The 14,575-nt window shown below is 40.2% G+C and overlaps 2 protein-coding genes across 3 annotated transcripts in view; one reads left to right on the top strand and one right to left on the bottom strand.

Moving 5' to 3' along the window:
- LOC137989375 (tetratricopeptide repeat protein 28-like) overlaps positions 1 to 11,802 on the bottom strand; it is a 26,054-nt gene extending 14,252 nt beyond the window's left edge. Inside the window, exons 1-3 of one of the 2 annotated variants that reach the window (XM_068835197.1) lie at positions 11,780 to 11,802; positions 11,167 to 11,213; positions 10,746 to 10,917 (exon numbers count right to left, since the gene is read on the bottom strand). The gene's annotated coding sequence lies outside the window, so the exon portion shown is untranslated. Of the gene's footprint in view, positions 1 to 6,120; positions 6,628 to 10,745; positions 10,918 to 11,166; positions 11,214 to 11,779 lie in introns of those variants that run through there. The other variant, XM_068835201.1, reaches the window with a different exon arrangement.
- LOC137992383 (tRNA:m(4)X modification enzyme TRM13 homolog) overlaps positions 1 to 14,575 on the top strand; it is a 282,513-nt gene that overhangs the window by 167,803 nt on the left and 100,135 nt on the right. The window lies entirely within an intron of this gene.

Genomic DNA, 14,575 nt, shown 5'->3' with positions numbered 1-14,575 from the left:
GAACACACAAGTATTCATATAATTGGTGAAATAAATGAAATGAATAATTTCAACCTGAAATTATTACTTGGAAAAATTCCAACCGCATATTAATTAATAGAAGTTCCTAACTGGAAGTTTAGTGCTGCGAGGAAAGTCGATAGAGGAGAGCATAGGCGTAGGAAGCAAGATTGGTTCCCAGGTGCCTTTGTTTGTAATTGGAGTTGGTGCAAGAAAATGCAACCTCATACCCAGGGTCTTCTTATTAATTATAATTTCGTTTTTATGCTTGTTAATTGCTGTACAATCAAATTGAATTGATTGAATAAAAAAGTTTGCTCAAATTGCTGCAAGTGTGTTTCCAAGATTCTATCGTTATATCTAAAAGCCGTCTGTTCTCGCAAAATGCGGGATAGATTTTTTTGGTCGACATAAGTCAGGCTAAAGGTATGTATCTATTTTGACTTCAGGGTGAACTATTTGCACAATGAGGTAGAGTAGCCAATAAAAACAGAGTGTGTAATTGAAAATCTAAACATCTGTGAGATGTAAAAACAAACTTATGAACAAATCAAATCATAATGCTGACAAACAAAAAGCAAAGGAAATGGGTCATAAATATAAAGTTTTGAGTATCTGAGTGATTTGGGGTTAGATTAAAGCCATATATTGTTGAAAAATCCAAAGCTATTTCTCTTAGTGTTAATGAGTAATGTAAACAATCTTCGCACTGGTGAGTTGTAGTAATAAATTGGGTTAACCAGTTACCAGTTATTTTAAAGCTAGTATCGGTAACTGCCTAGGTTCACATGAAACACAAGTAATGGAAGATTCACCGAAAACGGGATTTGAAATGTTATGCAGTAGCATTTGAAGGTAAAATAGGTATTTGTAGACTTTATGCTTCGATGTATTGTGCACATAAACAAGTATCTGTTTTTGTCTTAAATGGTTAATATTCCTTGACAGGCTTCTCACCGTTCCAAGAGAGCTCGTTTCCACATTTCTATCTTTATTGCTCGAGAGTTTCAATGGACCAAGCGAAATAGATGTGACAGACCGAGTGACCCACATAACAGTATTTTATCTTTTCTCCTGCCCTTACCATTCCAGAAACGAAACACTATTTCACAAACCTTTAACATGAATAACCTGAGACTCGGCATACCTTCAAAGAACATAAAATGGTGAATACAGTGTTTACATGAAATTTCTGGAGAATATCAGCAGTGCAAAAGTAATGCGGGGAGATACAGGGGATGGGACCATATTGTGGTCAGTTGCTCATGAGCAGCGGCTACCAACAAAAAAGCAGCGGGTAATCTTAACTCTGGGCCCAACTGGTTATAGGAGGGAGGTCAGAGATCCCTCAGGATCTCAACCTCGCTTCCAGAGGTTAAATGGGAAAACTGCAACCGCCTTGTCAGCGGTGAAAGTCCTAGCAAACACCAAGGTAAACAAAAGCCAACCGAGCGCCCTCCGACAAGTGGTTTGTTTTTCCCCTTTACGCGTCACGCAACTTTAGCTCATTTGCCCGCATCTGGCAAAACGTTCAACAAAACAAAGTGAGAACAATTACAGCCAGGCGTTGTACAAGAAACGTTTTAGTCTTCGGTTACTTTTCTTTGTAAAAATCTTTGTTGCATCGTTATACGCTTCATTTTACATTTGTTTGTGACGGTTGCTCTAGGTCAAGAACAGACAATTTAGGTTGATTATCACGTTTACGAAAAGCAGCACGCAAAGACTGTTCGAGCTCGTTATATTGCCTCATTTCATTTGAATTATTTGTAACGTCCCAGTCTTGAAATAATTCACTGTCAAGGATTTTGCTTTTATCGATTTTCTTTGCTCGTTTTGAGTTATCGAGCACGTGGTGAGATCCATTTCTAAATGTTCGAAGCAAAAGATTATCAGCTCATCGAAGGAACCTTGCCACGTAAATGTGGACTTCTTTGAATTGTAGCTTAGTTTCTTTATCAGGTAGCCTGTAGTGGCTGGGTTGGGTTCAGAGCTGTTGTTCATATCTGCCTCACCGCTCGCTTCACTGCTCACTCTGCTCTGCTGTAAAACTCCGAGTCCCTGAAGAAGTCTACTTTAGCTGGATGAAACACGTCGGAGATTAAACAAGTTTTACAGTTCGCAGAGTGCTGCTCACTAGTTCAGTTTTTAAAATTGTTTTTACTTTTATTTGTTAAATTTTGCATCAGTTGCAGTGAATAACATTTTAGAAGAGACATCCTGTTGCTTTAATTTCACATCTTTCAAAACCTTGATCTTTTTTTTCGGGAAAGTGTAGTAAGCCACCTTAAAGCAATTTTTGGCGCGAAGAATTAACATAGTAGGACAATACTCTTAAGGAGTAAGGATGGCGCAGTTGGTTAGTGTGCGGCCTTCTGTGCGAGAGGTCCCGAGTTCGATCCCTAGTGACCTCACATCCTTGTTTCGACTTCTTTCCATTCTGTGTAGCTTCGGGTAGCTTTACATACCCTTAAAACGGAGCACTGGTGGAAAGAGGCGGGTAAAATGAGCGCACCGTGGGCTTCCTGGGAGAATAACCTCTAAAGGGTAAAGGAACTTCCGACGTTAAATAAGGTGTACCTCTTTACCTTTACCTTTACCTTTACCAAGAATGGAGTCCGATTGCACGTTAAGATTTGGCTTTAAGGCTCTTATACTGTAAAAAGCATTTCGTACACTACACAATCAAATTTGCTACTGCATTTCGTAAGCACTTGGAAACGCTTTAGTAGGTCCTGAGGGATCATCCCGTGCACGTTCTTGTAGTGTTTGGCAATGACGGAGTATTGTATTCTCACGTTTGAAGTACCCCAAACACCTCGTTAACTCTACCGTCAAAGTTTCGTTGACTCAAAGGATTGTGAAGCAAAAGTAAGACGTATAAATTTAGCAGTCTGCCCTAGTGCGTCAGTGGCTTGAATGCCGGCGCAAATGGTCGGTAATAAACACATTAAGTACAGTCGGTTACAACAACCAGCTAAAACAGCCAGCAGGTCCCAACACAAGCCTTGTTGTAAACAACCAAGTCAACCAATCAACAAAAAATGAAAGCCAAAATTAGTAACATTACAAGCTCCATTAGAAACGTCCACAACAACTGTGCAAGCAACAAACTCGCAAGCAACATATGATGAGACAGACAGTCAACAAATCATTATTACTGAGAAGGATTAGGTGTAATTGGGGCAATTAGAGCCATTTTTCTTTTAAGGAGTTAACGTTGGCGACGGCGTCTTTTTAACAAAAACTCAATTTAAAAGGCAACCACACTGACGCCCATAAATTCACATGGGTAATGAATATTACGGATCATCATACAAAGTATCTTCACGTTTCTGCACTAAGGGATAAATCTGCGGATGAGATACTAAGAGGATTCACATACTACTGCTTCATTTGTGGCGGTTTTCCTAAAAAAATCCTAACAGCGAACAAAAAGATGAAAACACTTTGCGACGAAAACGGCATTTTGAAATTGCTCATGGGTCTCCGCGAACTCCTACAACTCAAGGATTAGTTGAAAGATCTAACAAATCATGGAAAGAGGACATGAGAGCGTTGATAATGAGCACCTCTTCCAGAAATATTGAGAAATGGTGTGAAAAGTACCAGAAGCAGCTTATACTAGAAACATAAACTGCCATAGAGCAATCCAAATGAGTCCATATGAAGCTGTCTATAGCATGAAGGCCAACAGACAAGTCTTTCATTCTGCAAATGATCAAGACACACATAAGGAAACAAACCACAACAACATGAAGAGTTAAAAAAGAGCATGAAATTCAAAAGGAACAAGCTAAAAAGTGCCAAAAAATAATAGAACATCAAGAAAAGTATACAACGATAAAATGATCAAACAAACACAGAAACAAAATGAAGCTAGGAAAAAATTTCAAGTTGCAGATATGGTCTCCATTAAAATTGATCGTGTGGACAAGACATCACCCCTGCATTCGAATCTGCTTTTGGGAAAATTGAAGAAATTGTTAACAACTATGCACGTGCCGTAACCACATTTGGTAGGATAAACACATTGATTTCACCAACCCGTTTGTATCCTTGCACAGTTACCGCTCAGAACATTAAACTCGATTACACTACTGAGCTATCATTTTCTGCAGCTTGTAAGAAAGCTATGAAGTATGATTTTAATATTTTGTAATTTAAATTATTACTACTGAGATTGTCTCCTTTTTTTGGCACAATTTGATTTAATGCAATAAAGAATAGTACTTTCCATAGTCTGTTTATTGTAAACCACAAACTAGAAAAGCCGTAATCTGTATTCTCCGCAACCCCACCTAAAAGCTAACCATTAAAAACAGTTCCTCTTAACCCTAATCACTAAAAGTGTAGAAAATAAAATTTGTCAAGCACCTCAAGAAACAATTCTGATGACTGAAATCTGAGAAAGCAGACCTTAGAAAAATGTTAAAGAATGACCTATTAAAAAAAACTGAGTAAAAAATGGACTGGTTCCAAAATTTTGAACTGATTAAAAAAAAAATTAAACCTGACGTCAAAATTGAACTACAACACATACAGTGAAGACTTTAAAGCTGATAAGACATTTATGTGATTCTCGATGCAACTGAGCAAAGAACAGAAAGCAGTATAGAGCGGTTTTCAATTGAGTGTCGAAAGTAATTAGATAATTACTTTGGTTTATGATTACTTCACTCAGTGATTGGTTCAAAGTTCTCGTGCCATTTTTTCAACCAATCAGAAGTGAAACCAAAACCAATCGTGGCTCAGGCGTGCACATTTTCCCGCGCTTTGTGTCGGCTACGTGTAATTACTTCGAGTTTTGATTGGTTTGCCGGATTATCTCAGTCCTTTTTGATTGGCCAAAGTAATTACTTTGGTTTTGGTTTTACGACACTGAATTGAAACTCGCTCTAGTTCAATCAAACAACAAACAAATAATTAATCGGGAGTGTCTCATTGCTTTGCAATGTCCTCGTTGGAACGGATTGAGCAGCAACAAGGAATCTACAATAGCTACAAATGAATTAATGCGTAGGCAATATCGGTGGACTGTTTGCGTGTGTGCGCAGTTACCACTGAATGACCGTGACCGTTTTACAAAATAAATGTAAAAATAACGTGACTTCACGGCGGCCATGTTGGTGGAAAGAACAATAACGAAAAAGTCCTTTGGGAATTTGACTCTATTATTATGCATTTTTCTATTGTTTTGGCACCAACACGGCGGTCTCATCATGTGAGTGTAATCAAAGAATTCTTGCTTTAATTTAACAAAGAGAACACAACAGGAAGCGATTAAAACGTCGCCAGAACTGGTTGATTATGCACAATAAGTTTTTCAAACACGGGGCAAAATAACGGAATCTGAGTGGTTGAGACAGAGGGCGTTTTTTCTTAATCACTAGGGCACAACGAGAGCACTTTTTGGGTAACAAGAATTAAGGAATGATTACTTGATCCTGATTGGTTAACAATACTACGAGGCCTTATGGTCAAAATTTACAGCTCAGTTCTATTTTTTTTTGTCTCACAAGTGTCAAGGGAAATTTCTCAAGAAAGCAATAATCAAATTTAACCATAAAGCCTCGTAGCCATGTGTGAATATTGATATATCGAACATGGCCTAAGGACTGCTCTGCAAAAGCAAGGGAGGTTACAAGACAATCTTTCTTCCAGATTCTGACTCTGATTAAACATATCATATGCAATGAAGTAACGCAACAATTCTGATTTACAAATGATACCAAAAGACCTCGAATACTAAGAGATACAAAAAAAAATACATCACTTCAGTTTTTACTTTCTCGATGTGCAAGGAAAGAATAGAGGGTAGTAAACAAACGACAGACAAAAAACTTATTACACATGCAAGCTAATATTACTAAATACCTTGCTGTTATGATATCTAGATCTTTCTAAAGTTTCCTTACCTTTTCTTGTTGTTCCAGAACGTTCTAGAAACGAAGTTGTCAATTTCTATAATTAAGTTAATGGTCACGAGTTCGCTATTAATAGCCCGTTTACATAAGACTTGTAGTTGTCCAGAAGTTTCAGATTTACGCGAGCGAGCTCAAGTTAAGTGAGAAGTTCTAGCTGACGTTGTTGTTGTTATTGAATCGAAGTTGTACCTACTGGTTACTGCCTGTACATGTCCTCATGGTAAACGTCTCAACTGGACTGATTAAATCTGTTGTAGTTGTTGCGTGATCTGATCGTCTCTCTCAGCTTTGCAAAACAACCGACGAAAACAAAACTTGGTGTCAGAAGTTTTGGATACAATTCACGGCCTCTGGATACGTTTAAGTCATGACCGAGCCGTCGACTAGTGGACAAGTGTCCAGCACTATGGCTGCTCCTCCAGTGTTCGCTTCTTCTATGCCGCTAGCCAAACCGCCAGATACTCTCAACATAGAGGACAGATCGCGTCGAGGCGATAATTGGTTACATTTTAAGAGAGCTTGGCAAATCTATGAAAAGGCAACTGGGATCAGTAAACTAGAAGGTCCAGTGCGTGTTGCTTATTTTCTTAACGTTGTAGGCAAAGAAGGTGTTCAGATGTTTGATACCTTTACTTTTGACGACGATGGTCATGAAAGCGCTGACAACATAGACCATGTATTAGCGAAATTCGAGTCTCGGTGTTTGCCACAACGCAACGAAACTTATGAAAGGTACCTTTTCAATAAAAGGGAGCAAGAACTTGGAGAAAGTGTTTATCAGTACTGTACAGCACTGATGCGTCTCTCCGAACACTGTGGCTTTGGGAACCTCAGAGACAGCTTGATTAGAGATCGCCTCATCCTTGGAGTTAAGAATGATCGTGCTCGCAAGAAACTACTTGAACAGAAAGATCTTACTTTGGACAAAGCCTTGGATATCCTTCGAACAGGAGAACTAACTGACATACGTGCATCAGAAATCTCAACTGAAGAGCCCAATGTCAACCGTGTAGGACTTACGGAATCCAAATTTCCTAAGAACGCTACTGAAGGCAAAACTTCACGTAGACCAACACTAAACCGGAAGCAGTCATTTTCCCGGAAACTCAAAGGGAAAGGGCCTGGTAATAATACTAGCACACCTACTGCTAAGAATCGTGAATGCAAGTTCTGCGGTACTGTCCATGAGATGAAAAAATCTTCATGCCCTGCTGTGGGGAAGAGATGCAATAAATGTGGCAGAGATCGACATTTTGCAAAGAAATGTGCGTCCAGTTCAGTCAATCATGTGGAAGATTGTGAGATTTACAGTCACAAGGCCACCTTCAAGTCAGCCTATGTGACAGTCCTTATGAACAACAAGGCCGAAGTACAACTACAGATTGATACAGGTGCTTCGTGTAACGTTCTACCAAAACGAGATTACATCAGAGTGACCGGCGACAATCAGTGTAATAATCTGGAAAAGTCGTACTCAAGGCTCGTCATGCACAACAAGTCTGTAGTCTGTCCGCTTGGACAAATCCGACTTCTTACCGAAAGAAAAGGAAGAAAGTATGGAGTCCTTTACCACGTAGTGGAGAAAGATTTGACACCACTTCTTTGCAGAACCACGTGCGAGAAGATGAATCTCGTCAAAATTTTGGACGCTGACATAAATGTTACTCACGATGATTCCGAAAGGACTGATGTCCCTTCAATTGTCAAAGGAGATCCTGTCCTATCTGAATTCACTGATGTTTTTAGTGGAATTGGGTGCCTTGATGGAAACTACTCTATCCGAGTAGATGAAAGCTTTTCTCCAGTGGTGCATCCTCGTCGCAAAGTCCCTGTCCCACTAAGAGAAGCACTTAAGACAGAGTTAGACAGCCTGGTGAAGGACGGTATCCTCGCCAAGGTAACAGAGCCCACAGCGTGGGTCTCTAGTCTCGTCATAGTCAAGAAGCCCAATGGGAAAATTCGAGTATGTTTAGACCCTCGAGATCTTAACCGCGCAGTGAAACGATCACACTACCCCCTGCCAACCATCGAGGAAGTCTCAACTCGACTTAGTGGTGCAAAAGTCTTCAGTGTGTTAGATGCTAAGTGCGGATTCTGGCAAGTCAAACTAGATGAGAAGAGCAGCTATCTGACGACCATGAACACACCGTTTGGTCGGTATCGCTGGCTCAGAATGCCTTTTGGTATAAATTCTGCTCCTGAAGTATGGCAACAACGAATGCATGAGTTAGTTGAAGGACTAGCCGGTGTAGAAGTTATCGCTGACGACTTCTTAGTCTGTGGTTTTGGTGATACTCCAGAAGAGGCATTGGCTAGCCACGATCAAAATCTCAAAGCATTCCTTGTAAGAGCAAGAGAAAGAAACCTCACTCTCAACAACGAGAAGTTGAAACTGCGACAGGAAAAAGTTTCTTTCATAGGACACCTCCTTACAGCGCAAGGTCTACTGCCTGACCCGTCAAAGGTACAAGCGATCGCTGATTACCCGGCGCCCACGAACCTTACAGAGTTGAGAACCTTCTTAGGAATGGTCCAGTATCTAGCGAAATTCTGCCAACATCTGTCTACAGTTTCTCAGCCCCTGAGACAGCTGGAGAAAAAGGAAGTTGAATGGTGCTGGCAACAACCACAAGAAGAGTCATTCAGCAAGATTAAAGAACTTGTTTCCAAAGCTCCACTTCTACAGTACTTTGACGTGAGTAAGAATGTTACTATCCAGTGTGATGCCTCTCAGTACGGAATCGGCGCGACGCTCCTTCAAAACGGACAGCCAGTACACTACGCGAACAGAGCTCTAACTCTCACAGAGCAAAATTACGCGCAAATAGAGAAGGAACTCCTTGCTATCGTAGTCTCCTGCGAGCGCTTTGAACAGTACATTTATGGCAAACATGTCACTGTGGAAACAGATCACAAGCCGTTGATTGCAATCCAGAGGAAGCCTATCAACACAGCCTCAAAAAGACTACAGTGAATGATGCTCCGTTTGCAAAAATACGACTTGACCTTCGTCTACAAGCCTGGCAAAGAGATGCACATTGCCGATGCTCTTTCTCGTGCCTTACCCAAGAGTTCAAAGACCCCGAACACTTCACCCTTCTGCAAGGATCTAGAAACTGTTAATTCTGTTGAGGATCTGCCAATATCTGCCGCAACACTTGCAAAGTTTCAAGCGGAAACAGGCAAAGATGAATCTCTACAAGTGTTGTCAAAGGTCATACGCGCCGTTTGGCCGACAACAACTGCCATGGTACCCACTAAAGCACAGCCATTTTTCAAATACCGAGAAGAGATGACACTATATAACGGCCTGATCTTTAAAGGAACAAAGATCGTTGTCCCAGAGAGTCTCCACCGCTCCATGTTGGAGGAAACTCATAAGTCCCATCAAGGACTCCAAGCGTGTCTTCAAAGGGCAAGAGAAGTTTTCTTCTGGCCAGGAATGTCTGCCCAGCTCAAGGAGCTGATCGATAAGTGTTCAATATGCCAGAGTGTCAAGCCAGAACAAGCTACTGAACCTCTTCAACCACACCCGGTCCCTGATAGACCTTGGCAGCGAGTTGCGACCGACTTATTTACTTTCGAGAACCGCAATTACCTTGTCCTTGTCGATTATTACAGCAACTTCATTGAGTTGGATCATCTCTCCGATACTTCTGCACAAGCTGTGATTTGTAAACTAAAGATGCATTTTGCGCGTCATGGGGTGCCTGAGGCTGTTGTTTCAGACAATGGCCCACAGTATTCATCTTCAGAGTTTCGAAGATTTGCAACATCATGGAAGTTCAAGCACGTCACTACTTCACCTCGGTACCCTCAAGCTAACGGGATGGCTGAAAGTGCCGTCAAAACGTGCAAGTCCATAATGAAGAAAGCTTCTCTGTCCAAGTCTGATCCGTATCTTGGTTTACTGGATCACCGCAACACCCCTACTGCCGCAACGGGCATGTCACCGAGTCTACGTCTTTTTGGTCGCCAAACCAAGACACTACTTCCCTTCTCCGAATCTCTACTCAAGTGTAACAAATCGGTGAGCGATCTTCTCAAAAGGGATCGTGTTAAGCAAGCAAAGTACTTCGACCAGCATGCTAAGCAGCTTTCAGAACTTAACCCTGGGGACATAGTACGTATGAAACTCCCTGGTGAAACTCAGTGGTCACAAGCAGTCGTTTCTAGTAAAATTGCACCTCGCAGCTATAGGGTCGAAGCTAATGGTAAAGTCTACAGGCGAAACAGCAAACAGTTGCGTCAGACAAAGGAAGAGTTACAAGAATCTTCGCTCGACATCGACGAAGGCGAGAGTATGAGTGCACACAATGTGCCGGACCTGACCGAGTCCTTTCCGGTAACTTCACCTGATGCTAAAGTGAAGAAAGCCGAAATCACCACCAGACCTTCACCCTCGCCCGTATCAAGAAAACTGGAACAGAGTGCACGAACACCAGAGACAAGTGTGAGCACGCCTCAACTACCCTTAGTGAAAGAAACAAGGTCAAGATATGGACGCTTAATCAGGCCACCAAAGAAGTTTGACCCTGACTCATACGGATGAACATTATAGTTTTTTGAAAGGGGAAAGATGTTATGATATCTAGATCTTTCTAAAGTTTCCTTACCTTTTCTTGTTGTTCCAGAACGTTCTAGAAACGAAGTTGTCAATTTCTATAATTAAGTTAATGGTCACGAGTTCGCTATTAATAGCCTGTTTACATAAGACTTGTAGTTGTCCAGAAGTTTCAGATTTACGCGAGCGAGCTCAAGTTAAGTGAGAAGTTCTAGCTGACGTTGTTGTTGTTATTGAATCGAAGTTGTACCTACTGGTTACTGCCTGTACATGTCCTCATGGTAAACGTCTCAACTGGACTTATTAAATCTGTTGTAGTTGTTGAGTGATCTGATCGTCTCTCTCAGCTTTGAAAAACAACCGACGAAAACAAAACTCTTGCAATATTCCTCTTTCAAACTTTCTGAGAAGGAATAATGAATCCGGCTGCAAATAAATTAATAGATAAGCAATACTGGTGGATTATCTGGATGCGTCATTCGTAACTGATCATGCATGAGTGACGGTGGTCACCTCAGAAAATAAACATAAAAGGAATTTTGACATAGGCACTAACTTGATCCAAACTGGGTAAAGAGAAAACAAAAAGTAGCGCAAAAGTCATCAAAACTGGTTTATCACACATTAATTACTTGTTCGTGTTATTAACAAAATGAGTAACAGTGTGCAACTTACCAAATGGATGCTAATCGATGCGAGGTCCTCGTCGACAAGAAATGACTCTGCAAAATTGATGATCTAATGTGGTTATCCATGCATTATCAAATCTTGTACGAAAAATTTTAAATTTCATAATACAAATCATTTATTCCAAGCAAAAAGAGTAGAACTAGAGCGGAAAGCTGAAAAGTTCTCAAGAGAAGCAACAAAATGAGCAATAAGGAGAAGTCATTTCCTACTCGAGCAAACCGCCCAACTGAAAGCGGATCGAGGTGAGATCCATTGCTCCAACAACTCCAGTAATGGTTTCGTTCGGCGAGGTTCAAAGTTGTGAGGAAGCATACATACGAGGTTCTGGTGTTGTTTCACTTTAAGATTTTAAATCGAGTAGACATGATCAAGGGTTTGTTATGGCTAAAACTGATTGAATGCATTCTTAATCGTCATTTGCTTTGTGACACCCTCAATTTTGAATCTAAGCGGATTAAAAAACTAAAACCTTCTCTGTTCGGGAACAATTCAAGATGTATCATTTACTTACTTTCTCGATGTGTAAGTAAAGAATGGAGGGCAGTATATAGTTCGATCACACAAGAAACAAATTATTTACACCTCTTAAGCTAATTACCTTGCAATGTTCCTCCAGTCGTTACAAGCTCTTCTTAAGCAGAAATAATGAATTCCACCGCAAATGAATTAATGTATAACCCACATCGGTTAATTGCTAGCGTGTGTGCGTCAGTCACAACCAGATCGAGAACCTTCTGAATGATTGTGATCATTCCACAGGCGCCCCAAATTCACAAGGCGAGCTTGAAATGCATTAAGAGAGTTCAATAGTGAAAAGAGTTAAAAACTAACTTAAGTTGGAAAAAAAAAATTTGCAATAAACTCTCCCTACCTCAAATACGTGTTTCACCTCTGTTTTGTTTCGATTCAAAAGCCATTTTAAGACCGTTCTGTCGATATAGGGAAATCAGTACTCGTTTATACCCTCTTAAGCGAGGCGAAGGCTCCTCACTCATCACCTCCGGAACCGAACATCACTCCACAATTTGATCTCCCTTCACAAGCAAAAGTCCTCAATCCCGATAAAATTTCCATTTCCATATAGCCCAATGATATTCAATCCACATACATATTATTTAGCGCTCGTAAGAGTCTTGAAGAACAAGAAAATCTGAGAAAAGTTCAACTGTTTAGCAATCTTTTTATCCGTGAATGAGGGTGTGCGCCTACCGAGGCATTGCGCGAGCCAAATCTTGAATTTCTTCAGCTGAAATTATCACGCGCCGGCAACGCTTCCAACCAATCAGAGAAGCTGAAGAAATTCAAGATTTGGATTGTTCACTGCAGGGTCGTAGCTAGTATGAGGCATTTACCTCAGTCATTTTTTCGTGATTTTAAAAATAAAGTGTGATTCCAGTGTTGTCTCTAAAATGTACTTATCATAAACACCTAAAGTACCTACGAAGAGAATTTAACCATGGACATTGCCTCAGTCATAATTTTTTTTCTGGCTACGGCCCTGCACTGTCATGGGTGAACGTCTCGGCCTCTCGATCCATGTTTCAAATTTTACTGAGAAGTTCTGCACAGATTGCGGCTAAAATAGCGCACCTAAGAGGCATTGATTCGTAAAATACACATAACATAGGGCTACTCTATCTTTTTCAGTGAAATGTTTGAAGGCTTCCCTTCTGTTACCTTTTAAATCCGCTCTTAATGCTAAAAGAATGTTTTTCAAAAAGTTACGATTGTCAGATCTCATATCCAATCAGACTTTTGAGCTCACTCTTTAATGGATCAAAAACGCGAGAAACGATGGCTAGTAATTCATGATTCTCATTCACACTGTATTAATCCACAGAGAAATTACTAAAAAAAACAGCTTTGTGTCAAAATTGAGTGATTACATAGATTTTGTAGGACTATTCTTGTTCTTTTGTATCTTGGTATTACAACAAAAGGTTCACGCTGCGCATTTCATGTTTATGTTGGAAAAGGTATAACTAATCGTATGCGAACTCGTTAATTCATGTTGGATTGCTTCAGAATAAGTACAACTTGTTTAATGTTCACAGTGCGACGCGCCTTTCCGTTGCAACCTAACAAAGTTTTTTTACAATATGTCCGCCAATCAGGATGTGTGAACTTGATTGACAGTCACGCCTCCTTGCATGCAAAGTTCGCATAGTTGTAAGTTGGAACACCGTTGCATGGGTTTTTGAGTTGACGTATTTACATGTAGTTGTCAAATGTTGAAGTTTGTTGGGTGGCCACGGTAAGGTGCGTTGCACTGTAATTGACCACAAAAGTTTTCTGAATTACTCGTATATCAATGATAGTTCTGCATTCCTTCATTGACTGCATTCTCTCTTTTACTTGTTGTAAAAGTGTTATCAAAGAAATAAACACATGATAAAGGCAATTTTTGTGTACTTCTATTTCGACGAGTTGTATAATCTTGTATAGCTGGACATCAGACTCTGTATTGTTCTTCATGTGATGTTAACACAATAAGCAGGGGTAGTGTAATTTGTTTTTGTATATCAAGGAGAATAAAAGCGAGTAATTCAGAAATTTTATATTTTCTTTTATGACGCAAGCCTTGAGAGTCGTGTTTGCGAAAGAGCGAAGACTGAAGAAACCAATTTGAACATTGAAGTTACGAAATACTCAATATCTCTCTTCAGAAGAAGAACTTTTTAGGTATATGAAAACCTACTTTAATACATATTCACCTAACTTGACCTTGTTCTTATTGTTGGCGCTGACGACTAAAGGGAGTTTCCCTACGGATAATGAGATGGTTTAGTGTACCATACAAAACTGCTAGACTTCATAAGTTTACTTTCATTCAGCTCTGGAAGCTATACTGGTCTTGAAAACTCGATTTAAGAGGTTTATTCACCCTACGTATATGTTACAACCCTTAAATTGCGCTGCTTAGCGGTGTACAGCTGTGTTTAACTCTGTATAGCTGTGTATAGCCCAGTATAGCTATGTATAGTTGTGTATATATAGTTTACGTCATAGAAAGTGCGGCGTACGGGGTTTTATTCACGAGTTGCTTGTGTCAAAAACACGAACGTAGCGAGGTACGAGCGATTGAGGGTTTTTGACACAAACAACGAGTGAATACAACCCCGTACAAAGCACTTTCTATGTCGTGAGCTGTTTATTACACATAAGACGAGAATTTTCATTGAACTAGTTTTCTGAACGCAAATTAGAAACACAAACGCACTAAGAATAGAACCAAATGCACATTTAATTTAGTTCAATAACAAAGTACGATTTGCACGAGATGCACGAGCGATTGGCCGTTACACTATCGTTGATTGGTTATACTTCCACACGAGAAAGAGCTGTATGCCATTCTGATTGGCTGTATAGGCTTTTTTCACACGAGAAAATAAAG

The sequence above is a fragment of the Montipora foliosa genome, chromosome 2, assembly GCF_036669935.1.
Source record: "Montipora foliosa isolate CH-2021 chromosome 2, ASM3666993v2, whole genome shotgun sequence".
NCBI classification, from domain to species: domain Eukaryota; kingdom Metazoa; phylum Cnidaria; class Anthozoa; order Scleractinia; family Acroporidae; genus Montipora; species Montipora foliosa.
This window is presented reverse-complemented; position numbering and strand designations above follow the sequence as displayed.